The sequence below is a fragment of the Euprymna scolopes genome, chromosome 13 (genome assembly GCF_053919585.1).
Source record: "Euprymna scolopes isolate OS-2025 chromosome 13, ASM5391958v1, whole genome shotgun sequence".
In the NCBI taxonomy this organism is placed as follows: Eukaryota; Metazoa; Mollusca; class Cephalopoda; order Sepiida; family Sepiolidae; genus Euprymna; species Euprymna scolopes.
Window position 1 is genome coordinate 127,568,635 of NC_136494.1, and position 27,114 is coordinate 127,595,748.

General features: G+C 34.8%; 1 protein-coding gene and 1 long non-coding RNA gene across 2 annotated transcripts in view; one reads left to right on the top strand and one right to left on the bottom strand.

The window, feature by feature from the left end:
- Nucleotides 1-967: 967 nt before the first annotated feature.
- On the bottom strand, nucleotides 968-15,761 carry LOC145292183 (uncharacterized). Its single transcript, XR_013869561.1, has 2 exons — nucleotides 15,201-15,761; nucleotides 968-5,335 (listed from the first exon to the last, which is right to left on the bottom strand). It is a non-coding gene; the product is annotated as an uncharacterized LOC145292183 (long non-coding RNA).
- LOC145292182 (chitotriosidase-1-like) overlaps nucleotides 2,978-27,114 on the top strand; it is a 75,299-nt gene continuing 51,162 nt past the window's right edge. Inside the window, exon 1 of the mRNA XM_080138470.1 lies at nucleotides 2,978-3,132. The gene's annotated coding sequence lies outside the window, so the exon portion shown is untranslated. The remainder of the gene's footprint in view (nucleotides 3,133-27,114) is intronic.

A 27,114-nucleotide genomic window follows, 5' to 3' on the forward strand; every position in this document is an offset into this window, starting at 1 on the left:
CTAAAAAAACTCTCCAAAAAATGAGGTACATGCTGTCCTATTTCAAACTCATGTAAATAGTATTGAAACAGGTAAATTTAAAATTAATCATACATGCTGCGACTATAAGATGGGGCAAACAATGTTATTAATGATTCAGAACGTTAGCATAAACATATTAAGGTTGATTGTAGTGTATGGATGAAACTAGACTGCAAGTCATCGCGTCCTTTTCCTTTCACCACTACCAGGTTCAGAGAGGACAGGAGATGATTTGTAGAGAATATGTTCTTGGGTTCCTTTTCATTGAATCAGTTGGTAGTGTCTGAATATTTACAGCTGTATCTCCTCATCTTAAGGAGTTTCCAAACTTAGCACTGGTTCATTACTTCTTTTTATAGGTGTTACCTTATTTTGGGTTTAGAAATATTTCCATTGGTTGAAAATTATTTAACACTATGTTAAAATTCTCATCTTTTCCTAGTTGTTTCACGGACAACTAGGAAAAGATGAGGATACTAGTCCGCAATAAATAAAAATTAATAAATAATACTCATCTCAATGAATTCCAATTAAATAATATATACTATGTTAAAAGTTGTTAGTTTTGGGGATTGATGAGGAAAGCAAATTTAAATGGAATGGAGAAGGAAAAAAGTGGGAGCAATCATAGCCATTTGCATTTTAGCGTTCAGAGGAATCACTGAGGTTCAATCACAACACACAAACGTTCCGTCCGACAGTGTGTGTGTTTCTATACAATGACATAAGTGTACGACTGTGTGTCTATGTAAGTTGAAATTAGGCTCCCTTTACTTTTCAACTCTTATGCACATACACACAGCCATACACTTACACACTCTAATGAAGAGCAACATACACTTCCACACATAGATACGCACTATTATTTTTAATAATTTTAATATTTCTAACTAAACAATTCCAATGAATATTTACTTACATCAAATAACTTATTTTTTTACATGTATTTTTGTTTTATTCAACAAATTCCTTTTTATATTTGCCTGTACTTATTTTCTGACATGCTATTTCCAATTTATTTGTCAGCGTGGATCTTATGCTCTTAGACATAATAAAGGTCAGCATCTTAACAAGCCAGGATCCATGCTGCTATAACATCAAATGTACAGACTTTCTCCCGATAACTTTCTCCTTCTCCATTCACTATATATAGGACAAATAGCTTTGAATTTTATGTCAATTATCCACGCTGATGACGAGACCTTATATTAATAAAAACCCATATCATCTCAGAAATGATGGTATACAAATTGGTTATGTTGAACTATGTGAACGAATGTAAATGCTTTTCTCAAATTCATTATCCTGTATCTATAATACAAACATGTGTGTGTGTTATTCTTATTTACTCCGAAAAGGGCATGTTGCCACTTGAACGTAAAGGGTTACTACAGAGTGGAACAATAAAATTGTCGCCCGAGAAAAGACATGATTCCAGTTCCATTTGATGAAAAAAAATTTTTTTTTTTTTTGTTGCAGACCATCTACTAGTGGGCCAGTTGTGTACAAATCCCAAGAGTGATAGGAGCCTTCTATCATGTCTGAAAATGATACAATGTTCAACTAGCAAGATCGGAGATGCGCCACTGTACAACTCGTGTTGTCTATCGATCCAAATTATGATGCAGGACCATTGCCAGCACCATTTAAAATGTAAATCCAGATGGTTCAACTCTCGAGGGCACAGCTCAACAAAGTTTCTGGCTACAGTTATGGTCTTTGGTGAGTTTCAAGTGAGGGCTATATCATGTCACCTCACATCTTCAAAGTCAGCTTGAAAGTCAACACCAAAGTGTACCTGGATGTGCTGAAGAGTCTGGTGATCCCCTGGTACAATCAGGTGGCTGCTGGCAGACCCCAGGTGTGGCAGTAGGACCTGCCACCAGCTCACGTCCAAAGAGACCCAGGCTAGGCTTCAGAAAGAATGCTATGACTTTGTACCCTTCTCTCACTACCCCCCCCCCCCCCCACCATTTCTCCTGGATCTGCTGGACTACTTGGTTTGGTCATACGTCAAGAACATCACCAACATAACATCAAAGTCAGCATGATCGCTGCCATCCGCCAAATATTCACTGCACTCCTGCTAGCACTTGTGGTAAAGGCATGCTCTCAGTTCCGGATCTGTTTCAAGGTGATGATTGAGGCTGAAGGCGGCTACATTGAATAGATGTCAGCTCTACTACATAATCAAGTTACTTGAATTGATATTTTCAACAAAAAAAAAAGGTTGTTTTCTTTAGGGCGACAAATTTATCGTTCCAGCCTGTATTTGGGATCACGTATTCAAGGACACTATAAAGGGAGTTGAGGAACGAGATGCATGTTTCGATTAGATTAAAATTTCAACATGTTAGTACAGTCAAGGAGTAGAAAGGGAATTCTAAAGTCCAGCAGTACGAAACTATTAGAGAAGAAAGCTTTCTAGATATCTTTACAGTGAAAGGGTGAGATCCTGCTGCTTGTCACGTTATTCGGGAACATTTACGTTGGGAACGGCACACACACACACACACACACACACACACACACACACACTTTTTTTTCGGAAAATATATATAAAAAAAAAATTATTGTTACTCGTTTTGTCTTAGAGAAAAAGACAAGTGAATCCTCCTTCTAAAGTTTCCCCACCCAGGTATATCCACGGTGGTTATGTGTAATCACATGAAAAAATATCTTTCATTTTTCCGTTGATAGCAAAAAAGGTACAAAGTTTACCAAATCTAATTGTTTTTATTATGAGGAGTTTAGTTTTTTTTTTGTTTTTTTTTTTTTTTTCTCTCAGTGTTTCAACTTTTGTTTGGTCAACCTGGGGTGGAAATCAAGGTCATCAGAAACTTTTTTGTTGTTGTTTTTTCTTTTTTTTTTTTTTTGCAATTTCGTACATTTCACTATTATCTTATAATTGTTTTTTTTTGTTTGTTTGTTTGTTTGTTTTTTAATAAAACTGAAACTGATCGTTGATTTTTCCATTGAGACATGATGTTTGGTCAACTTTTCCTTTGATAATTTTTATCATGTGATATTTGTGTTTCCTCAAGAAATTCATTTGCGTTTCCGCTGCTCAATATATCGGACCGTCAAATTTAACGTGACAAAAGGAAAAAGGTTTGTTAGATTTGTTTTCAATTTTTAAAAAAAAAAAAAGTCGATGATGCAAAATTGGTTTGATAAATTTTTACGATCTTACCCAGCGTAGTTTTATCGGTCAGTGTGGCCGGATCGTCCCTCTGAAAACTTACCTGCAAAGGGTGTTTATTCCGAAAGCCGTTCTTGACATGAGGAGGTTGAGGATGTTTATACTACGTTGGGTTAGGTCGTAAAAATACCATTGGTTTTATTTAGTTTAGATAAGAAAAAAAAAAAAACTAATCATCCCCTTGTTTTCATTCCCGGTAGAAAATACATTCTAACTTTTTTTTTTTTTTATGTCGCCTCGCCCGATGACAGCGGGATGATTATTCAATCATTTTTGTTTAATGTTTATCAACAATAATAGAATTATGGCCGGGAATGGTGTTTACTTCCAAGGAAACAACTCGCTATGCTTTAGAAAAAATATGTATTTTTATTATTACTAATACTTTTTTATTTTTAGTGAGGGGAAACTTGTCATTCGGATTTCAGGGAAAACCACTTGTTATTGCCAGTTAGCAATTCCACATGTCTCCTGTGAAAAATTATAGTAGTAATAGTAGTAGTAATCATGGTGGTGATTATGATGGTAGTGCTTATACAGCTCGACCCCCATGGCGATGGCTGCCTGAGTAAAATCTGGTAAAGCGTTATATCAGCCGGATCAGCGGACCACACAAAATGAAACGAAAAACACTTGATTTATCTATTTGTATCTTAATTTTTACAATTTACAAAAAACAAGAGAAAACTCTCAGGATAAAAAATTTTAAAAATAAATAAAATACAACATATATAAAATACAACAAAAATTTAGATTTTATTTTTTTATTTATTTATTTATTCGTTTCAATAATCCGGGTTTATGTGCTGGCTTTTCGGTTGTCCTAACACGTTACCTGATTTACCGGGGTTTGATCTGAAGAAGAGGGTTATTAAAAAAAAAATAAAATAAATAAAAATGCATCATGAATTTTTCGCCTTCTTCCACATTCGAAAGTGACTAATCCCTTGATTGGAAAATAATTTATGGCGAGTGAATGGTCTATTTGTGCATCTAAAACAAAAACCAGTCACTTCCTAGTTTGAGTTTGCCGGATATGTTATTGTCGTTGGCCATTGGTACTTCAAAACAATTTGGTGGAAGCGGGGGGGGGGGTACTTAATTATTTAGCACTTGTTTTGACAATTGTGGGTGTGTTTTGTAATATCGGTTCCGTTTTATTTTACCCTATATTTTAGCTTTTAGAAGGAGATGATCGCTTTTTTCTTATATAAATTTAACGTAAAATGATCACCCAGTTATTAACCAGTTCTGAAAACATTGTAGAAAAAAATGTTCACTCACAAAGTGTTCTTACACAGGTCATCATCAGAGATTGCTCACCAACAACAACCGGAGTCTGGGTGACAACAAGTCTCCCGCAGATTTCCAATACTCTCCACCTCTGTCGGTAACCTTTGCAAATGAATTTGTGTTATCGCAACAGCCGTTTGCCATTGATTTCTCGCTGGCGATGACCATTGGTCTTCACTGGAGTGTGAATGGCAATAAGCCTTCCTAATGTCACAAATCTTCTTCACACTCATCCAGCAGAGGTCTGGTTAGTGCTCTTTCTCCTCAGATTTTCAATCCTCCTCGACCATTTGGTGCGCCGTGTGGTGCCAGTCGATGCCGACACTACAAATTTTTATTTTTTAGATGATAGTTAACTCAAGAATTTTGAAGTTTTAGCTTTCTTTGTTCCATGTAGTATTTTTCTATCTTTCTGTTATTATTTCTACAATTCCAATTCCAAAATTCTTGTGCAGAACATGCAACTGATGAAATTAGTTTTTTTTCTTGGTTTGACAACTTCCATAAAGTACTGAACACGCCACATAACTTTTTTTTTTTTTTTGCACTGTGTCTTTTCCCTTTGTTTTTGTGATTTAGAAACATTCGCCCTCTAAATATATGCATTCTGGCCATGCGATCCGTCCCGGGCGGCACGTGCCAGGAGGCGGCATTTTGAGAGGGTAAAAAAATAAATAAAAATAAATGAAAGCTAACAAAAAATCTGAAATTTTATGCCGAAAAGGTTGTAAAACATCGAGACATTTAGAGATATCGGAATCAGAAAAATGTGGCCCTATTTTATGAATGGTACACGTTCAGGGGCGGCACTTTGAGAGGCTGAAAATAGAAAAAATAAATACAAACTAACAAAAAATCGGAATTGTTTCATCGAAAAGATTTTTTTAAATCGGAACTATTGGAAGTATTGGAATCGGAAATATGTGTCCCTATTTTACGAGCGGCCCATGTTAGGGAGCGGCATTTTGACAGGTTAAAAATAGAAAATAGAAAAACTAAATAAAAGCTAACAAAAAATTTGAAATTTTATACCGAAAAGGTTGTAAAAAGTCGGAACTTTGGAGGTATCGGAATCGGAAAAATGTGTCCCTATTTTACGAGCGGCCTATGTCAGGGGTTGGCATTTTGATAGGTTAAAATAGTATAAAGAAATAAATAAATAAAAGTTAACAAAATATATTAAATTTTATACCTAAAAATTTGTAAAATATCGGAACTTTTAGAAGTATTGGAATCGGAAATATGTGTCCCTATTTTACGAGCGGCACATACCAGGGGGCGGCATTTTGAGGGGGTAAAAATAGAAAAAATAAATAAACGTTAACAAAAAATCTTAAATTTTATACCAAAAAGGTTGTAAAAAAAAAAAAAAAAAAAAAAATCGAAACTTTTGGAAGTATCGGAATCAAACAAATGTGTCCCTAATTTACGATTCCAAAACCAATTGTTTTAAATTTTTAATTTAATTTTTCATTATTGGGAGTAATGATAAATATTTGTTTTTAAATTATCACTAAAACTAAAATGATAATAACATCAAAATATGATGTAAATTTATTTTATTTGTAAAACAGTTTTAAAAAAGTTGCATAAATTCTCTAGGTAACCTTTCAAAGAAAACGGTTGATTTACATGTTCCAAAAAATGTTGAAAAATTAAAAACATTTTTGTCAAGAAAACTACTTTCAAACATCACTGATAATTAAATGATACAATGGAAAATTAGCAAAGAAAATTACATAATTTGGGAATTGTGGAAACATTAAGCAAGTACGGAATAAAAATCGATTGTAAACAGACATTATGATATCAGGGGATATCATTTTAAATGGGAAGTAAGCGCTACACCTCAAATACTATTTAAGTGGCTTCCTATTCGATAGTTTAAATACTGCCGAATTTTTGTCAAGTTTCAAACAATCACGGAGTAATTGATTTTTTTTTTTTTAACTATTAACAAAATTTTATAATAACTGGCGTATTTATGATTAAACCGAAATTTATTATGATGAATTAATTCTGGTAATAGGATCTTAATTTTTTTACTTTTTTAATTAATATAATATTAACATAATAATTGTAAAAGATAATACAAGAAGAATCTCCTTAGAACGCGTACCTAACTTAGAAAAATCGACTTACTTGTTTTCAAACAAGAGTAAATATTTACAACTATGTATATTTCTGTGAGAGGCATTTGAATCCTATTTAAAACTATATCTTCTTTAAGAATGGTCTTAAATTATCTTCAACTGACATTTATTCCGTAGATGCTTAATTTTCCAAAATTAGTTCCCCGGTGTCTAATTTTCCTAAATTTTATTACATTAAAATATATAAAGTGGTTTTTAATGTTTTTGATTCTTTACGAATTTTATCTATTTTTGCTTTAATTAGCTGGTGGGTTTTGTCCGGTGTCCGTTTGTCCAATCTCCTAGATGTGTGTGTGTGTGTATAAGAACAAGTAGTTAATAAAACATGTTAAAAAAACATGTTAAAAAAACACTTTGAAAAAGAGGTAAAAACATTTAATTTTAAAAAGGAAGCACAAAATAAGTGGATAGTCTTTAATCCACGGAGTTTCGAAGAAATACTTTCCTTCTCATCAGAGGGTAGGATTTAGCAAAATACAGGATCGGATTTTGCTTGGAAAAGTATTTGATGAAACTACAAGTAAGTCATAGATTTTACTTGGTAGCAAATAGTGAAGGAGAGGGAATATGGTGAAGAAAAAGGTGATTTCACGTGAATGGATAGTCTGGTGAAGGGTAAAATATCCAATAACGGTAAAATCCAAAAATTCAAAAAAGTTGATTAAGTTTCCATTTCCACAAGTAAAATCCAAGGGAATCACGTAATTGGAAGATGGTCCAAAGTAATCCAAAAGGCAGAAACCCATGGAATAATTCACAAATTTGGGCAAGGAAAAGATGTGCGTAGAAAAAAGAATTTAAAACGACTGTCAAGGCTGGAATAATTTTATATGCATATATGTATGCATATATATATGTACACATATGTGCATACATGTATGTATATATGTGTATATATTAATGATAGGACAATTCCAAATTTTTTCCAGATTCCGATTCAATCATAAATTATGTGTTAAATTCCCAATCCGATACTATCCCCGATTCCGATTCTTTTTAAATATTTCTAAATATTTAATTAGTGATTTGTTTTTGTCTTTTTTTTTTCGAACTACTCTAAAACCTTCTCATGTCTGTATATATTTTCGCAAACAAAAAATACACTTAGTGTGTGTGGGAGGGACATATATTAAATATACGGGGGTGGGTTCTAAATATTTTTCTCAAATGTTTTCCTTTTAATTGATTGAAAATAATGAAACAATTAAAGATGCATTTCCCTTTTAAAACAAAGCCGATTTGCATTGTCATTAGTTGGTAAAATGCTATTTGAATATTTCATAAACACTTGAAAATAATTAGCGATTGTTATGCAAAAGAAAACGGTATAGGAACAGAATAGTTAAAGTCCTCTCTCCATTTTAAACATAAGTTTCTAAATAACATAAGAATTGTTTTCTATACAATAACTTAAGAACGGGTGTGAATGTATTCTTAACTATTCTATATGTTCTCACTACCAAAGAATGTTCATGTGTTTATCCTAATCATCAATATTACTACTGACAATGTCATAGATATGTAGTAGATAGATTTGGGTTAATGCAAAAAAAAACGAAACAAAAGACAAGATGCAGATAATTATAATAGAAATACTCTTTACTAATATTGTGAGAATTTTAGACTAACATTGTACTTGGCTAAAATGATATTTTCCGTTTGTTTTATTTGACTTTCAGTTTGTTTTATGCGATTGCATATGGACACCTTGAAAATTTTGCCGGAAAAAAAAGCACAAACAATTGTTTTTAAATTTAAACCTAAAAATGATGAATAATCATCATTTCCAGGCTACTCTAACATTGTAGAAATGTCCACTAACCCAAAGTCTGACTGGCAAGGTTGTAAAACTATGCGAAATTGCTTAGACCCCCCCCCCCCAAAAAAAAAAGGCTTATAGAATTTATTTCCATGAGTAAAATAATTGTTGATTAGGGTTCTAAAATGAAAAATCATTTTACATCCAATTAATATTGTTCAAGCATTCCTCAACTGGAAGGATCTAGAAATCCGACTTGCTGAAGGAAAGGTAATTGACAAAGTAAAGCAAAATCTTATTGAGAATGACACTAACAAGTGGTGGGAAATCCTAGCTAGATTGCTGGACATCAGGTTTCTTGCTAACCAGAATCTGGCACTACGGGGTCACTGGGAAGACATCCATGATGATGAAAGAGATCAAGAAAACAAAGGAAATTTTTTAGAATTGGTAAATTTATTGGCCAAGTATGACCCTATGCTCCGTGAACATTTGGTAAAAGTTAACCTGGGAAAGAAAATCGCTGCTTCTTATCTATCACCAGAAATTCAAAATGAATTTGTGAGAATTTTGGCTGAGCGGGTGAGAAAGAAAATCATCGATCAAGGAAAGCAAATATTTTTTGCATAATTTTTTATAGTACTCCTGATGTATCTCACAAGGACCAGATGAGTGAGGTGTTGCACTACCTAAAAATTGACGAAAATAAAGTGACAGCGGAGGAGTCGTTTCTCTGCTTCATCGAGACAAAAGGTAAAAGTGTGGAGGACATTTCTAAACTGATTTTGAGAGAATTGGAGAACAATGGGATTCAGATTGGTAACTGTATTGGCCAGACATTTGACAATGCTGCTATTATGGCAGGCCACCAACTGGGTGTGCAGAAATGAATCTCCGAAATCAATCCAAAAGCTCTATTTGTGCCATGCACTAACCACTCATTAAATCTGGCTTGTATACATGCCGCTTCGTTAGCAATTCACTCTGTTACATTTTTTGGCATACTGGACCGGTTATTCTCATTCTTTTCTGCATCTAAAAATAGCTGGGACGTCTTGATTCAATTGACCGGTATAAGTATCAAGCGGACTGTGAAAACCGGATGGAGTAGTCGAGCAGATGCTGTAAATGTTGTGTTAAAAATGTTTTGGAAATCGTCATTGCCCTGAAGAAGGAGAAAGTGCAACCACAAAATCAGATGCATCATTAATTCTCAACTCGGTATTGTCATTTCCGTTTCTTTTATTTCTGGGCCTTTGAAAAATTATTCTATCAGAAATCAATGATGCCCATAAGTATCTCCAAGAAAAGGCGTTGGATCTGCAACAAAGTTCTGTTAGGCTGACAGTGTTGACAGATTGCCTTCTTCAAAATAGAGAAAAGATGGTGGACACTGCAATAGACGAGTCGAAAAAACTCTGCTCAGAAATGGGGATAAGCATGGAGCATCGTATCCGCAAAAAGAAACGAATGGTTGGTGAACAATTGACTGATGCAGCACTGGGGTTTGATACTGTCTGTCATAGACAGGTTGACTGAAGAAATATCTTGCAGATTTCAACACGTTCACAATCTTGCAAATAAATACGTTTTTTTTACACCGTCAAATCTGCTGGATGATAATTATAAGTGTTAGCTTGGTGAAGTCATCTTGGATGAAGATATAGAAAAAGATAAATTCTTTGTCAAAAGGAAGAGATTACTGTATTTTGTGAAAGCTTCAGGAAAAAACAAAATCAATGGACCTGTTGAACTTTATACAAAGATACCACGTTGGGGATTCCGTCCCTAATATTGTGCTCTTGCTGCATATTTTCCTTACCCAAACTATTAACATTGCCAGCTGTGAGCACTCTTTCTTGAAACTGAAGCTCATAAAAACCTACCTTCGATCAAAAATGAGCCAGACAAGGCTTACAGACTTGACAATCCTCTCCATAGAAAGAGTGTATTTTAATAGAGTTATTGATAATTTTACAAAAGAAAAATAAAAAAAAGTGCGAAAAGTATGTTTTAAATTTTCAACAGATTCAATGCCTTGCGATAGTTTTCTCACAAAAAATAAATTTATAGCCTTATTTTCAATTCATAAATACATTTATTTTAAAAAAAGTTAAACTATTTTTAAAAGGATTGAAACATTAACAACAAAAAATTTCTTAAATTTTGCACTTAAACCGAGTGACACACAGGGATTTCAAAAAGCATGGATAAAAGACATTTTTTTTTCTCTTTGGGAGGCTCGACCTCTTAATAATAACATGAAGAAAAAGAAAAGAAAACTGCATCGGACTATCTCCTCCTTGATACAGCCATTTTCAGGTGTTCATATGTTCTAGTTTAAATTTATTATTATATTTGTTTGTGTAGCCAATTAATTTAACATTTTTTTTATAATTTGAATTATATGTTTTTGTTTTGAAAAACAATATTTGGTTTCTTTTGTTTCATATTAACGTTTACATACTTATTATTATTCAAATTATTGAAAAGAAATTGTTAAATTAAATTAAAATAAAAAAAAAGGGGGAATTGTGTAAACATTAATCTGGAGGGAATTGTGTAAACATTAGTTCAATGAAAAATATTTTGAGGGCTTTTTGGAATTTTGAAGGTTTTTAACAGGTTGTCATATGCCAGCAGTGGGGGGGGGCAAAACAGGTAATCATATACCAGCGGTGAGAGTGGGGGTCAAAACATGTAATTATATGTCAGTGGGGGGTGGCAAAACAGGCAATTATATGCCAGCAGGGGGAAGGGGGATTTTACAACCGCACGGGGCGGCAAAATCTGATGCTACACCACTGGTTTCGCCCCCAAGATCTAACACTGCCAAAAAATGAGGCCTAAATGAATCCCGAACGCACTAGTTTGCTTTTCTTGTTAATTTAAAGGCCCTTTGGTGCCCAATATTGTCTCAGACAATTGAGACAATTTAACCTCATTTTAAGGTGTTCTTTCTAGATGTAATATCGTCTTTCTAATCTGCAAAGAATGTTGAATTCGGTTTTTAGCACTTTGTCGGGATTATCCACCTTTTTTAATTCGAACATTGTTTTAAAGGATCCACAAGCGAAGGACTAATGATAATCTTCACGGATTTTTCCCTACCACTTCATCACAAAGTCTTAATTACCAGGTTCAGCAGAAGCAGCAAAATTACGCAACACAATTTTGTAATCAAGAAGATGAAATGACCTGCCTTTAATCAACAATCAAGCGCCTTTCACTGTCATGCTTAATTTTCCGCTTTGCCCAAAGTTCTAAACTATGTGAGAATAAATTTCCCACAATGTAATAATGTTTTCACCTGAAATGAGTTGATTTAAAAGATCAATCTACACAAGCACCCAAGAGAGTGCTTATAATAATAAGTAAATTATTCACATTTTCCTTTAAAATTACTTTTACAAATTTTCAGATATGTTGAAAACGAATATCGCATTTAACTTTTCTGCAAGTAAATAGTTTTCCGGATATTAAGCAATATAAATCCTTATGTTATAAATGGTGGCCGTGGTTGTACACACAAGTGCACACATACTTTTGATGCACAGTCACGCTAAGCAACCTCTAAAACTACGTACCTAGAAAATGGAGCTAACGAAACAAGAAGTAACCTTAGAAGTCAGTGTCTCCCAGTGATACAGAGTTAGTTTTACTATTCATGTAGATTCGAAAAGGTTGTAAAATATATATATATATATATATATATATATATATATATATATATATATAATAAATAAATGTTATCAAAGACAAAATACGTTACTTTTCAACTTAACTGGATAAGTTTTTAGTATTTTTATTTAATGTAAAATGTTTATTCGGGTTTGTATTACTGTACACATAGATTCGAAAAAGTTGTCAAAAAACAAATATATAACAAATAAATGTTATCAAAGGCAAGATAAGTTACTTTTCTACCAAACTGGATATATTTTTCCTGTTTTTATTCAATGTAACATTTTTATTCAGCTCGAAAACCATACAGTGTTTACCGATGTATTCGAACATTCAAGATGGCGTCTGATTCTCTCTTTAACACGGTAAGTTTGGGAAAAGATGTTATAAATAAAAAACCGGATAAAATACTGTTAAAAACTCGCTCAATATATGTTACCGTGACATAGGTTGACATATATTCGGCGGGTTTTTAATAGTATTTTGTATAGTTTTTTTATTTATAACACCTTTTTCCAAACTTACGGTGTTAAAGAGGGTGTGAGACGCCATCTTGAATTTTCGAATACATCGGTAAACACTGTACGGTTTTCGAGCTGAATAAATATGTTACATTGAATAAAAACACAAAAAATATATCCAGTTTGGCAGAAAAGTAACTTATCTTGCCTTTGATAACATTTATTTGTTATATATTTGTTTTTTGACAACTTTTTCGAATCTATGTGTACAGTAATACAAACCCAAAATTTCACTTAATTTCATCAAGTAGTTTTTGTTTAACAGCGAAAAAACAATTTGTTATGATACCGAGCAAAAGGTTCAATTTTTAGGAAGAAAAGCTAGTTATTAAAGATGGGGAGGGAGTGTCGGCGCTTTCCATGGCGTTTCTAAAATTCAAACAATTTTTTTTTTTTAATTCTAAGATGTCTGCCTTCACCGTGCTGTCATAAAAACGTGTTTTTCCGCTGTAAAAAAAAAAAACAAAAAAAACTACTCAATCAAATTAAGTGAAATCTTTTTACAGAGATCTTCAGTTCAAAACGAATACGTACAATATAACCTTTTTTCGATATTTTCATTTTTTAATGTCTTGATTAAACTGTACAAGTGCAAACTTATCTTGCTTTTGATACTATTTATTTGTTATATATTTGTTTTTTGTAACTTTTTCGAATCTATGTGTTTCTAAATAATAATGTTATTTCAGCGCGGTAACATAGGTGCACAAGTACCAGAATTTCAAAAACTACCTAGCAAATATACCCAGTGAACCAAGTACAAGAGCAACACAAAAATTTGACGGTCATAATCTTTTCAAAAAATCTCTCCGTTAAAATGTTTGGCACACGGTAGCGAAAACAAAATAAGAACATTGAAAAGAGAGAAAACATTACTTAATTAAATGCTGGCACTTGTTTATTTTAACCCCCTGGCAAATTTAGAAAGTCATTCTTAACATGGATAGGGAGAGGACTTTGTTAATTTTTTCCTTGCCGCGGACGGAATTCTCTTAAAATGATAATTTCCCTGGAATGCTAAATTGCGCAAATGTCCAAAATGCAGAGAGTCGGCGCGCTATTTTTTTTTTTAAATCGTATTTCCACGTTTAATTAAAGTTTTATAATATGTTTTTTTGGTCAATGTCAAGTTTCTTTCCAACTCCTCAAAAAACTTAAAAATGACGACCTTTATAGGTTTTCAGTGGTGCTGAAAACGAATATCACATTTAAATTTGGGGTCGATAAGTAGTTTTAAAGATATGAAGAAATTACTTTTCCAAAAAGTGAGGGGATCACTTTCCTATCTTAATTTAACGTAAAATGAGCACCCACTTTCTAACCACCTAGTAATTTCTTCATATAAAGCAAATTTAACTGATATGCGTTTTCAGCACACCCGAAAATCGGCGCTGTTTTTTTTTTTGTTTTGTTTTTACTAAAAAGATTCGTTCATTTTTTTCATAAGTTAGGACGCTAATAATGCTGTCAGTAAGCTTACACAAGCGGTTTACAAAAATATAATTTTGCTTTTCATTCGTTTTTATTTTTTTTATTATTTATTTTTTTGAGGTGGGTATACAATTAGTTTTTAACAGGTGCTTCTTCTGTAGTTTAATTAACCGTTTTTTAACCATTAAAGCAGAAGAATTGTTTAATATTTCATACAGATTCTGTTTACATTAGGGGGCGATGGAGGGGCCGGTGGTGTTGTGGCGGCCGCCTCCACCGCCCCCTAATGTAAACAGAATTTGTGTGAAATATTAAACTGCAGAAACACCTATTAACATCTATACAAGTTCTATAATGTAAAAAGAACAAAAAAACAAAAGTATGTTTTTGTAGACTGACAGCACAGCATAATTAGCGTCCTAAATTATGAAATGAAAAAATGAACGAATCCTTTAGTAGAAAAACAGCGCCGGCTTTTGGGGTTGCGGAACACGAATATCACAGTTAAATTTGTTTTATGAAGAAATTACTTGGTGGCCAGAAAGCGGGTGCTTACTTTACGTTAAATTTATATAGGAAAGTGATCCCCCACTTTTTGAAAAAAGTAATTTCATATGAAAACTACTTATCTGCCCCAAATGTAAATGTGATATTCGTTTTCAGCACCACCGAAAACCGGTATTATTATACAAACACCGTGACAGGGTTAGGGTTAGGGTTAGGGTTAGGGTTTAAGGTTAGGGTTAGGGTTAAGGGTTAGGGTTAATTCGCTGTCACGGTGTTTGTATAGTTTTACCCGAAAACCTATTCGAAGTCGTCATTTTAAAGTTTTTTGAAGAGTTGGAAAGAAACTTGACATTGACCTTTTTTTTTTATTATTATTCAATTGTAAGTACAGAATATGTACAAAACACCCTCCCCATGTTAAGAATGGCTTTTTAAATAATAACGTTATTATTTCAGCACGGACCAGTCGGACCACTCACTCTCTGCAAGAGTACCTTTTTAATTAAATCAGAGTCGGTAATCTCATTCTAAACACACGGGAAATCAAAATTATCCGCAATAAAATTATTCGGTTCATTTAGAGGGGATGGAGAGTCGTTATATAAAAAAAAAAAAAAAAAAAAACTTACCTTTTTTTTTTTCACAAAAAATGAGAAGATTCGGGATTGTAAACTAAAACCGAAGATTCATATCTGTATAAGTTAATCCTCAATAAAGTTGTTGTTTTTGTTTGTTTGTTTGTTTGTTTGGTTGGTTTTTTTTTTGTTTGTTTTTTTTAGTTCCATCTTGGTTCATTTTTAAAAGTTATTAAATTTAAAAGTAAAAGTTATTGTCAACTTTATTAAACTACAGCGGCACGAAAAACCGGTCACTTTGGTGTTTTGGGAATTTATTTTTGGCAAATTTTATATTTTTTAAATCCGTAATTTATTAAACTACAAACAATTTTAAATAACTGTTTATTTTGAGTTTTCTCTTTCATTTTTAATTCAATTATTTCAAACTTTCTTCTCATTTTTTATTTTATTTATTTATTTATTTTATTTATTTATTTATTTTACATTTTATAATTTCTTAAGTGAGCTCTTGTTGCAGAGGGGAGCAACTAGTCATTAAACCAATTGACTATACAGCTAAAATAGTAGACACAGAGGCAAAAAGAAAACAGCAAAGCAAAAGGGAAAATGACAAAAGGCTGACGTCAGTTTAAAGACGATGAATGAATCACCTTTACAAACAAAAAAAAAAAAAGTAAAAATGGTATAATTTTAAAGACCTGGAGATTTGCGGTCCGTCGACCGGCACTGGGAAGCTGCTGAGGGCTGCAAGTGGTGCTGGAAGGCTGTAGGAAGGTGTGGCAGGTGCTGCAGAAGGCACCAAGGGCTGGAAGGCTCCAGGAGGATGCGGCTGGCACTGGAAGGCTGCAGGAGACACTGGAAACTGCAAAAGTGAGCTGGAGTGTGCTGGTTGAAGGAGAGTAGTCTCAGGGAGCAGTAGTAGTTGCATGGTAGTAGTGGATTACATAAGAGTAGTTTGTGAATCGCATAACGCTCTCCCTCGACCCAAGACTGCACCATAATAAACAACCATTCACTGGACAAAGCGGGAGAGGGCAGAGCGGTAGCTCTAGATATATCTAAGGCTTTTGACAGGGTATGGCATGAGGGTCTCCTCAGGAAGATTAGATCTTACGGTATCACTGGTAGAATACTTAACATAATTAAATCCTTCTTAGATAAGAGAAAAATCCAGGTTGTCCTCGACGGTCGTACGTCTAAACAATATAATATAAATGTGGGAGTGCCCCAGGGATCTATCCTTGGTCCTCTGCTGTTCCTGATATTCATAAATGACCTCCCCGACAAAATTGCCTCTGAGATGGGTATATATGCTGATGACACCACACTCTATAGCAGGCACGACAGGAAAACAAATGAACATATATCTAAAGTAATGGCAGAAACACTAGAGGATGACCTCAAATCAGTAGTGGAATGGGGACAAAAATGGATGGTAACGTTCAATGCCACCAAGACAAAACTGGTTTCATTCAATAATTACAAGAAACCTTCTCTACCACCTATAGCAATGGCCAACAACTCTTTAGCTGAGAGTACGTCTTTCAAGCTCCTTGGCCTAACGTTCACAGGAAACATGAGCTGGAACAATTACATCGAGGGCATTGCCAGGGCCGCTGCGAGGAAGGTGGGCTCTCTCTACCGTGCTAGAAAACTTCTAACACCCGAAAGTATCCTGTACCTCTATAAGGCCACTATTCGCCCATGTATGGAGTATTGTTGTCACATTTGGGCCGGTGCATCGGCTACTAGTCTCTCGCTCCTTGACAGGGTTCAAAAGAGAGTCGCAAATCTGATAGGCCCTAAACTGGCATCAAAACTTCAGCCTCTGTCCCATCGTCGAAACGTTGCATCCCTCTGCCTGTTCTACAAGTATTATAATGGTGAATGCTCTGAAGAACTGCAAGCACTTGTGCCCCCACGACGTGAACACCCTCGACAGACCCGACAAGCTACAAAATCCCACCCCCACACTGTAGAGATCCCTAGATGTAAAAGATCTTTCTACTCCAGTAGTTTCTTCCCCAGAACTGCTAGACTTTGGAATTCCATTCCAGGTCACTGCTTCCCCAACTGTACTGACATGCATAAGTTCAAGTGCAACGTGAACCAACATCTCGCTGCCCTAATCCCTACATAGTACCCCAGTAGATGTTTCCCCTGATAGTAGCCCCCTACATTAAAGTGGCAATGTGCCTTGTTTGGGGTGAAAATGTAATAAAAAAAAAATAAAAAAAATAAAAAAATAATTAATGTGGAAAAGGTAGCCCTGAAAAGGGCTGTTTGAACTACTGCTGATGATGCTGAGGCCCTTTGGCTGCTGGGCTCGTCAACTTGACTGGGAGCGTCAACGTCACATCCGGAGGCTTTTTTTTTTTACAAACGATTCATCACTTATCAAGGCCCGGAGGCCACTCGAGGATAAGGGTCAATGGGTATACATTAGTCAATGGGATTATAGCATAGTAATCATAAGTAGTGGAAATTTTGTAAATTGGATTACTTAGGGGGACGGTTCATCAAGAACTTGTTTACATTGGACTTGAAGACAATCAAATTGTAATCAGCTGGAAAGCAGGCAAACGGAAGAGAGTTCCACAGGCGTGTAGTTCTAAGAAAGAACCTTTATTCATGGAATCTATGTTTAGGTTTAGGCACAGATAAAGAGTGTGGAAAATTATTGATAGTGGTTTTGGCTAAACGAGTGTTTTTTGTGAAAGTTTGTCGAAGGGGGATCCTAGATTGAAGCTCAGACGGGCACTTGCCATGAAAATAACGATAAAGCAGAGACAGGCTCGCAACGTCTCTTCTGTGGGAAAGAGGTTGTAGGGAAGAGAAAAGGGCATCCCCACTAAGTTACGAAGTCTATTTTGAACTCTGTCAAGGCAGGATAAGCTACTTCTAGCAGCTCCTGGCAACAGTACTCTATCATTGGCCGTACCTGGTTTTTATATCGGTAGAGAATTGCATAAGGCTTCCTGCTTCCTAGCTGGCTTAAGAGCGGTATTTATGAAATAGCGTGGTTGCAACAAGTACGCTCTTTCAGTAGATAAACAAAAGAACAGAATTAATTTCTCACTGAATGAATCACAATAAATAGGATTTCCAATGTAAATTTATTGTGTTTATGTTTGATTCAGCTCGGAATCAATGTCTCTCCTATTCTGTTTAATGGAGAAAGGGTTGAATTTAGGTTTCTTTCTTCTCAGTTCGTAACGAGGAAAGGGTTGTTCACTGACAGGTGGTGTACGTGACATTGTTTACCAATGAAAAAATGGCCGTCGTAGTAGAAATACGAAACGCGGCATAAGCGTACAGCAACACTCTAAAATATTCAGGATAACTTCCGCATGCTACATAGCTACTGAATCGGCTCATCAACATAGATCAGATCAAAGTATTCAGTAAGGTTCACCATTTTTACTTGAAGGCTGCTTAGATCTGGAAAAGGGCCAAAGTAACTAGCCTCCTTCTTAAGCCAAAGAAAGGTGAGAGAATAAATGAGATTTAGAAACAACGATCACTACATTTTGATTATAAATTATTATTATATTTTGTTAATAGCGAAAACAGCACAAATATAACAACCTTGCATTTTTACTTATGAATGAAGTGTATAGTTTGTAAATGTTCAAATATCAAACCTGATTCAATTGTTAGTTCCATCAACTCATACAATTATGACCCATTGACCTTGGAGAAGGCATTTGGCAACAACAGTGACAAGATGCCCAAGGCATTTGTGGTGAAACCAGCGGAGTTGTTTCGCGGGTTTAATAGTTAAATAGCTTTCATGTACAAGCTCAAAGCTGATTGACGCAGGCACGCAGCTAACCTCCTGGCTTGCCCAATCATAGGTCATTTCCCATGCGAGTTGAGCACATGATGAAATAAATAAAAAGTCATTTTGCTCTTTTTTTTCTCTCTCTCTCTCTCTCTCTCTCTCTCTCTCTCTCTCTCTCTCTCTCTCTCTCTCTTCTGTACTTTGTAGCCTATGTTTTTATAAAAAGGGATTAGGGGTGGAAAAGGATGCCATAGAGGCCACAACCAAGAATCTATGAAATGAATAACGTTGGAAGTGTGTAGATTCTGACTCCATATAATTAAAGACAGACGAATGTTGAAGGTTGAGAGCCGATTTTATTTACTACCAACAATTTGTATTAGGAGAGGCAAAGTGTTCGTAGGATGGAATGTGATTTAACAAAGGAGATGAATGTTCGTAAAATGTTTGTAGGTATGTATGAATTGACAAGGAATGAATGTTCGTAGAATGTTTGTATATTCATAAAATGTAACTTGTCTTTTGGACGATGGAGACGGTTAGGGTAGAGGTCGGTCATCCTGCAGTCAGTGATGCGTGTCCTGGCTTATAACTGGAAAGTGAGTGACTTTTTCATCAGCAGCTAGCAGCCCAGCATCTTCGTCTTCTTTTTCCTCCTCTCTTCTTTGGTTTGTGTGAATTAGGCATTGTTTAGAATTGAAGGCGTTTGGCCCATAACATGAGAGCGTAGTCGGCTTTAGTTCACTGGTGCCTTATTTCTTTTTCTTCTTCATCTCTTTAGGTCGGGTGGGAGAATCTGTCCGTGCGTTCACTGACGCAGCAGGGCGAATCTCCTCTTTCTCCTTTTTTGGTCCCCTCATTTTATAGTGGCAAACCGGCTCCCAGCGACTGTGATATTTGAGGTGTTTATTTTAGGCGCGGAGCTCTGCCATTGGTCGATAATTATTTTGTGGTTATCTTATTTTTTTCTTCCCAAGCGGAAGCGATGCGTGGAGCCATGTGCAAACGACGATTTTTTATTTTGTCTCTCATGGTGGATGCGTTAACATCCGGTTCGCTGCCAATTCTCATCATGTTCCCACAACTTAAATTGTTGGCCTTGTCGGCACTAAAAGAAATGCCTAAAATCCATCGCAACTTAACGAGCACACACGCACAGCATTTAAACATTTTTTTCAATTTCTTTCTAATAATATAAAAAGCAATGAACACTCTCTTTAATAACATTTAATTAAGAAAATATAATTCATATAATTGAGCGAAGTATTTCAGACTCATGTAACGTATGGTACTAAAACTGTCAACATCAGAACTCTTCTATATCTCAACTAAAGACTCTCCCTTTGTCTACAAGAACTCTTAATATTCATGAAGATTCTATTGCTGTAATCCTCTATTTCTAAACACATATACTATAAGAAGGCTGACTGGGAAGCCATGAGGGATCTCATCAGAGATGCTCCATGGGGATATTTATTGTCTTCCTGCAGAACAGTGTACAAATGAGACTACTGAATGGTTCAAAGTGGCAATTGAAGCACATGTTCCCACACGTAAGTTCTATAGCAAACCCCACTCTCCCCAATAGTTTACTTCTACTTGTGCAGCTGCCATTGCTCAAAAGCAGCATGCATACCGCAGATTTATCCAACATAAGTCCAGTACAAATAGGCAAATGTTTATTGAAGAAAGAAGTAATTGTAAGAAAGAAATAGCAACAACTAAGAGAGAATATATTGAAACCACCAGAAAACACAGTGAAACGCAGAAATTAGGAACTCATGATGTCTGGAAAATCTACAACAGTGTAGTAAATAATGGGCAATCAACAATTCCCTCACTATCCAACAATCATAAGGTCGTTTGCATGGCAACCGAGAAGACTAACATGCTTACCAGTAAGTTTGCCTTGAACTCTACATTGAACCCAGCAAACCACTTCCTCCCTGATTTTCCTTTGCGGACACTAGATGATCTGAAAGTCACACCTTCTCAGGTGCATGATATCATAAAAACCTAGACACCTCAAAAGCATGCAGACCTGATCTCCTCCCAGCTGTACCATTAAGAAAATACTCTGCTGAGTTTGCTCCAGTTCTCTTCAAACTTTTCAAAAAATGCCTTAACAGATCTTGCTTTCCTGACTGCTAGAAAACTGCTTCTGTGGTACCAGTTTACAAGAATTATGATAAAAGAACTGGCCCATTAAATTATCACCTTATTAGCCTCCTCCCTCTCTTTGCCAAAATATTCAAGTCTATAATTAACTAGATCCATCACCTTACAGTTCCTAAACTTTTGACCGACCAACAATATGAATTTAGGCAAGCCCATTCCACTGCAGATATCCTGTAATCTCTGAATGTATATACCATGGAGTAGATAAAGCAGGAGAAGGTAAGGCGGTAGCCTTAGATATATCCAAGGCTTTTAACAGAGTATTCTCAGGAAAATCAGATCATATGGTATCACTGGACGAATACTTAACATAATTAAATCCTTCTTAAATAAGAAAAGAATCCAGGTAGTCTCTGATGGTCATATGTCAAAACAATATGATATAAATGTGGGTGTGCCTCAGGGGTCAATCTTTTGACTTTTATTATTCCTGATATTCATAAATGACCCCCTGATAAAATTGTCTCTGAGATGGGTATATTTGCTGACGACACCATGATCTATAACAGGCACGAGAGGAAAATGAATGAACACATATCAATGCAATCAAGACAATGTCAGAAACCCTAGAGGAAGACCTCCAGTCTGTAGTGGAATGGAAACAAAAATGGATGGTAACATTCAATGTTGCCAAGACTAAGTTTTTTTCATTTAATAATTCTAAGAAACCTTCTCAACCACTAATAGCTATGGCTAATGATACATTATCTGAAAGTACTTTGTTCAAACTCCTCGGCTTAACGTTTACAGGGAACATGAGTTGGAACAGATACATCGAGGGCATTGCCACGGCTGCTGCAAAGAAGGTGAGCTCTCTCTACTGTGTTAGAAAGTTACTTACACCTGAAAATATCTTGTACCTCTGCAACGTGACCATTCACCCATGTATGGAGTATTGTTATCACATTTGGCCTGGTGCATTTGCTACTAGTCTCTCACTCTTGGACAGGGTTCAAAAGAGAGTCACCAACCTAATAGGTCCTGAACTTTCTGCTAAGTTTCAGCCTTTGTCCCATCGACAAAATGTTGAATCCCTCTGCCTGTTTTACAAGTATTTTAATGGCTCATTCTCCAAACTCTTGTATCGCCTCAACATAAATACTGCCGACAAACCCGACAAGCAGCAAAATTCCACCCCTACACAATAGAGATCCCCAGATGCCAGAAAGCCTTCTACTCTAATACTTTGGAATTCCCTTCTAGGTTCCTGCGTCCCCAACTGAACTGACATGCAGAAGTTCAAGTGTAATATAAACAGAGATTTTACAAGTAGTGACCCCCAAAACGCCCTCCATACATTGATCAGAATAGCATGAGCTTAAAAGCCCATGTTTGCAAGAAAAAGATTGAGTTTAGTGGTTTACGTAAAAACCATTTGTTTAGTAGATAGGACAGACTTCGACTTTGGGCTAACAGCCCAAAGCTGGAGACCCCCCAAAAGAGCAAAGTGGAAAGAGAGACTTTCCCCACAACCGACCAAGTAGACAGACAAACATAGACCTTGTCTTGAATGTTGCAGCAAAAATCGAATTAAGTTGAAAAACTTGCATCCAAAAATATTAGTTTGTTCTCCTTAAATCCGGGAATCATTTAACTTTTCTTGCACAAACTATATATGGACCTATTGTGCACAAATAATGATTTTTGTTTGTAAAAATCGATCTCCGAGTTTTCATTAATTGTTGATTATCTGTTGATTTTGAGAGTAACAGAGTCGATTTTAGATCTACCCTGAAGCCTGATGCCCAAGCTGCAGCTTGAGAGAAGCAGCATATCAGCATCACCAGAGCATCTACGAAGTAGGAACACAACCACAGCATCGGACAACAGACAGCATGCCAATGAGTTAAAAATATTGCCACACAGACTTAGGGTTGTACATGTTTTGTGTGCTTTGGGCATCAGAGCGGTAATTTCCAGTAACCAGTGAATGTCTGGTTCCATTTTAGGGATCCATCATTAGACGGAGTTGAAGGTGTAACCACTGGGACTTAGGGTTAGTTCACATCGACTTGCCTATGTGCATGCCTGCCTACAGACGGATTACATTCATGGACTCGTGATGCAAGATTGTGTGTAACCTCTCCAAGCATATTTTATATTAGTCCTCATGTCTCATATTTACCGAACATTTTCTTACTAAAACATGAGTTTGCATAAACTTTATCAAATGAATCAAAAAATGACTTTTATCTTCTTGTATCTTTTGCAGATGAATGCAATTCCAAGACCTATATATAACAAAGTTGTATTTTCTTTTTAAATAAATAGAAGAAAGGGTTTTTAATATGAATATCAATACACAAAAAACAAAATTTGTAGGAGTATAGATGCCTTCATTTGCAATCTAAATATTAGTAAGTCAGTTTTTATCTAGATTTTACATTTTGTATATTTCTGATACTTCTTTTCTGATGAGAAGCATTGCCCTTTTCTTTCTCAATCTTGATAGGTTTGCTTTATTAAAGATATATTCTTTTATAACTCCATAGTATATATATATATATATATATATATATATATATATATATATATGTATATATGTATATATATATATATATATATATATAGAGAGAGAGAGAGAGACATACATACATACATACATACATATATATATATATATATATATATATATATATATATATATATATATATATATATATATAAGATATATACAGTGATGATCATATTTATTGGCACGGTAAAATAAAAGTTAAATTTTGTCTACTAAATTCTAAAAAAGGGATTAAATTAAAGAAAATAACAAAGTATATTATGTATTTTTAACTGGCCTTTCCGATGCAGCAATCGGATTTTAGAAAAAATAAATAACAAAGGAACAACAAACATAATTGCAAAAAACCCTTGTTCAAAATTATTGGCACGGCTTTGTTTTTCTTTTAGTATCAGTATAATATCAATCAATTTCCGGTTTACGTGCTTTCTGAACTTTTTATAGCCATATTATGCTTGTTTAACGCTAATTCAGTGAATAATTTTTTTCAGATAATTTTTAGATAGCGATTTATTTAAACTATTATAAGTGACTAAATTATAATTTTCAATCGCCATGGTTAAAACTAAGGAACACAGCGAAGACGTCAGGAAGCTTGTTGTAGCATGCCATACCAATGGGGAGGGCTATGATAAGATTTCAAAGAAGCTAAACCTTCCCAAATCCACTGTTAGAGCCATAATAAACAAGTTCAAATCGCAAGGCCACGTTATGAGTTTAGAGGGTAGAGGGAGAAAAAGGATTCTTTCCCCAAGAGATGAACGGAAAATTGTTCGACAAGTAAAACAAAACCCAAGGATCTCTGTTGGGGAGATTGTTGATGAACAGAGCACCTCTGGAGTGAATGTATCTCGACATACAGTTGGTAGAGTTTTGAAGAGAGCTGGTTTAAAAGCATGTCGTCCGAGAAAGACTCCCTTATTGAAGCCTATGCACCTGAAAGCAAGGCTAGCCTTTGCAAAACGTCATATTGATAAAGATGTTGCATTCTGGAAACGTGTTCTATGGACTGACGAAACGAAAATAGAGTTATTTGGCCATAATAAAGTGTCTTATATTTACAGAAAATCTGGCGAAGCTTTCCTGCCTAAGAACACCATACCCACAGTGGAGCACGGTGGAGGCAGTTTGATGTTTTGGGGATCCTTTGCTGCCTCTGGACCAGGGCGACTTGTTAAGGTCACAGGTAGCATAAAAAAGGAAGATTATGTTAAAATATTGGATGAAAACCTGAAAGACTCTGCTAAAGAGCTCTCACTTGGTCGTCGTTGGTGGTTCATGCAAGATAATGACCCAAAGCATTCGGCTAAACTGACTAATAAATGGCTTGAGGACAATCATATTAATGTTTTGGAGTGGCCATCACAAAGCCCAGACCTTAATCCAATTGAAAATTTATGGAGAACATTAAAATTGAGGGTAATGCAAAGGAAGCCTAAGAATCTTATTCAATTGGAGGATTATTGTCAGGAAGAGTGGGCTAAAATTACTACTGAAGAGTGCAACAACTTGGTTGTAAACTATGAAAAGCGACTGAGGAAGGTAATCAAGGCCAAAGGCTATACAATTGATTATTAAATAAATCGTGCCAATAATTTTGAACAAGGGTTTTTTGCAATTATGTTTGTTGTTCCTTTGTTATTTATTTTTTCTAAAATCCGATTGCTGCATCCGAAAGGCCAGTTAAAAATACATAATATACTTTGTTATTTTCTTTAATTTAATCCCTTTTTTAGAATTTAGTAGACAAAATTTAACTTTTATTTTACCGTGCCAATAAATATGATCATCACTGTATACAAGCCTGAAGAGTCCTAGAGTGGATGAAACGTGGAATATTCAGTGTAGCTTAATCGCCATATATATTTTATAAATTACTATATATATATATATATGGGATTTTTCTTTATAAAATATTTGATAAAAGAAACGCTTTCCCCTTTAAAATAGTACGTATGCCCCATAAAGATAGCACCTGCCCTGTTTTTATGTTTTATGGAACCATTATGTCAGAGTTTTTGAGAATAGCTCGCGTTACTTTAAAACTAACAGACTTTATACCACCAGTTTCTAGTTTAGTAATAAGGATGATAAAACAAGGTGGGGATAAAAATAAAATATTAAAACAGTTAAATAAAGCATTTGTTCGTTATCCTGATGCTTTTGAATCGTTTAAGATAAACCAGACTATATTAATAAAGGAAATCCAAAACTATATTAGCAATGTATAAAATGAATTTATAATTACATATAATAAATTTATAATAAAAAATAAAAAAATTAAAAAAAATGTATATATGTAAAAATATTTTTAACCTTTATATATCTAATTTTAAATAAGAATGTGAATATACTAAATACTAATCTTATAAATACAAGACTAATAAATTAAAAAATTAAAAAATGTATTCATTATAAATGTGGAAATTGATGAATCGCACAGGTAAGAAATTCATTTTTATAGTATGAAAAGTTTAGTAATTGCAATTAAGAATAGAAAACTGGATCTAATGTTTGAAACATGTCTTCTTCCTAAGATTAAGGGTGGTGGTGTTTGATCAACACTGCTGAGGAGCCATGATGTAATATACTGTTTTGTTTTTAAATCCCTGAAACAGTGTTTCATGGTAAACAACTGATGATCCCTTGAAAAATAAATTATTGGTATTATAGTAAATTCGAGAGCGAGTTGATGCAGTGATTGCAGGTGATTAAATGACTTACTGACTAGATGGTTTTCAAACGAATGATAAAAAATATTTTTTTGTATAGTTTTAAAGGTTAAAAACTTCCAAGACTATATATATATATATGTATATATACATGTATATATGTATATATATAAGATATACATATACATGTATATATATATATATATATATATATATATATATATTAGACATTAAGAGGAGATTATATATAGATATATAAATACCTGTTCACATACACCTTTCACGATAAAGCTAGAACCCAGAATTAGATAGAATCGAGCAATTGCATCAACAACAGACAGCGTAGATGTCCCTCAACAAAATAAGGTTGTTCCGAAATCGTGTCTGGGGAGTCGGCTAATTTCAGTTAATGTTTGTAGATGTGATATCTACCGCCTGCATACCAGCAGTAACTATCTTAGTTGTATAGACGCGTTGCTTGTCACATCGTAGAATGTAGAACTGGATGAAAAATATAAGAATTTAAAAAATCGAGGCATAGCCAATAGATTGCGCCGTGGCCCATATGGTTAGGTCGTCAGTATTGCACACTTCATGAGTGCGATGACCTGGGTTCGCGCCTATGTCGGAGCACATCACTGATGAGATGCAGTACATCGAAACCCACTTTGGGTCTGGCATTGCCCGTTGTCGATGCAATTGCTCGATTCTATCTAATTCTGGGTTCTAGCTTTATCGTGAAAGGTGTATGTGAACAGGTATTTATATATCTATGTATATATATATGTATATATATATATGTATATATATATATAT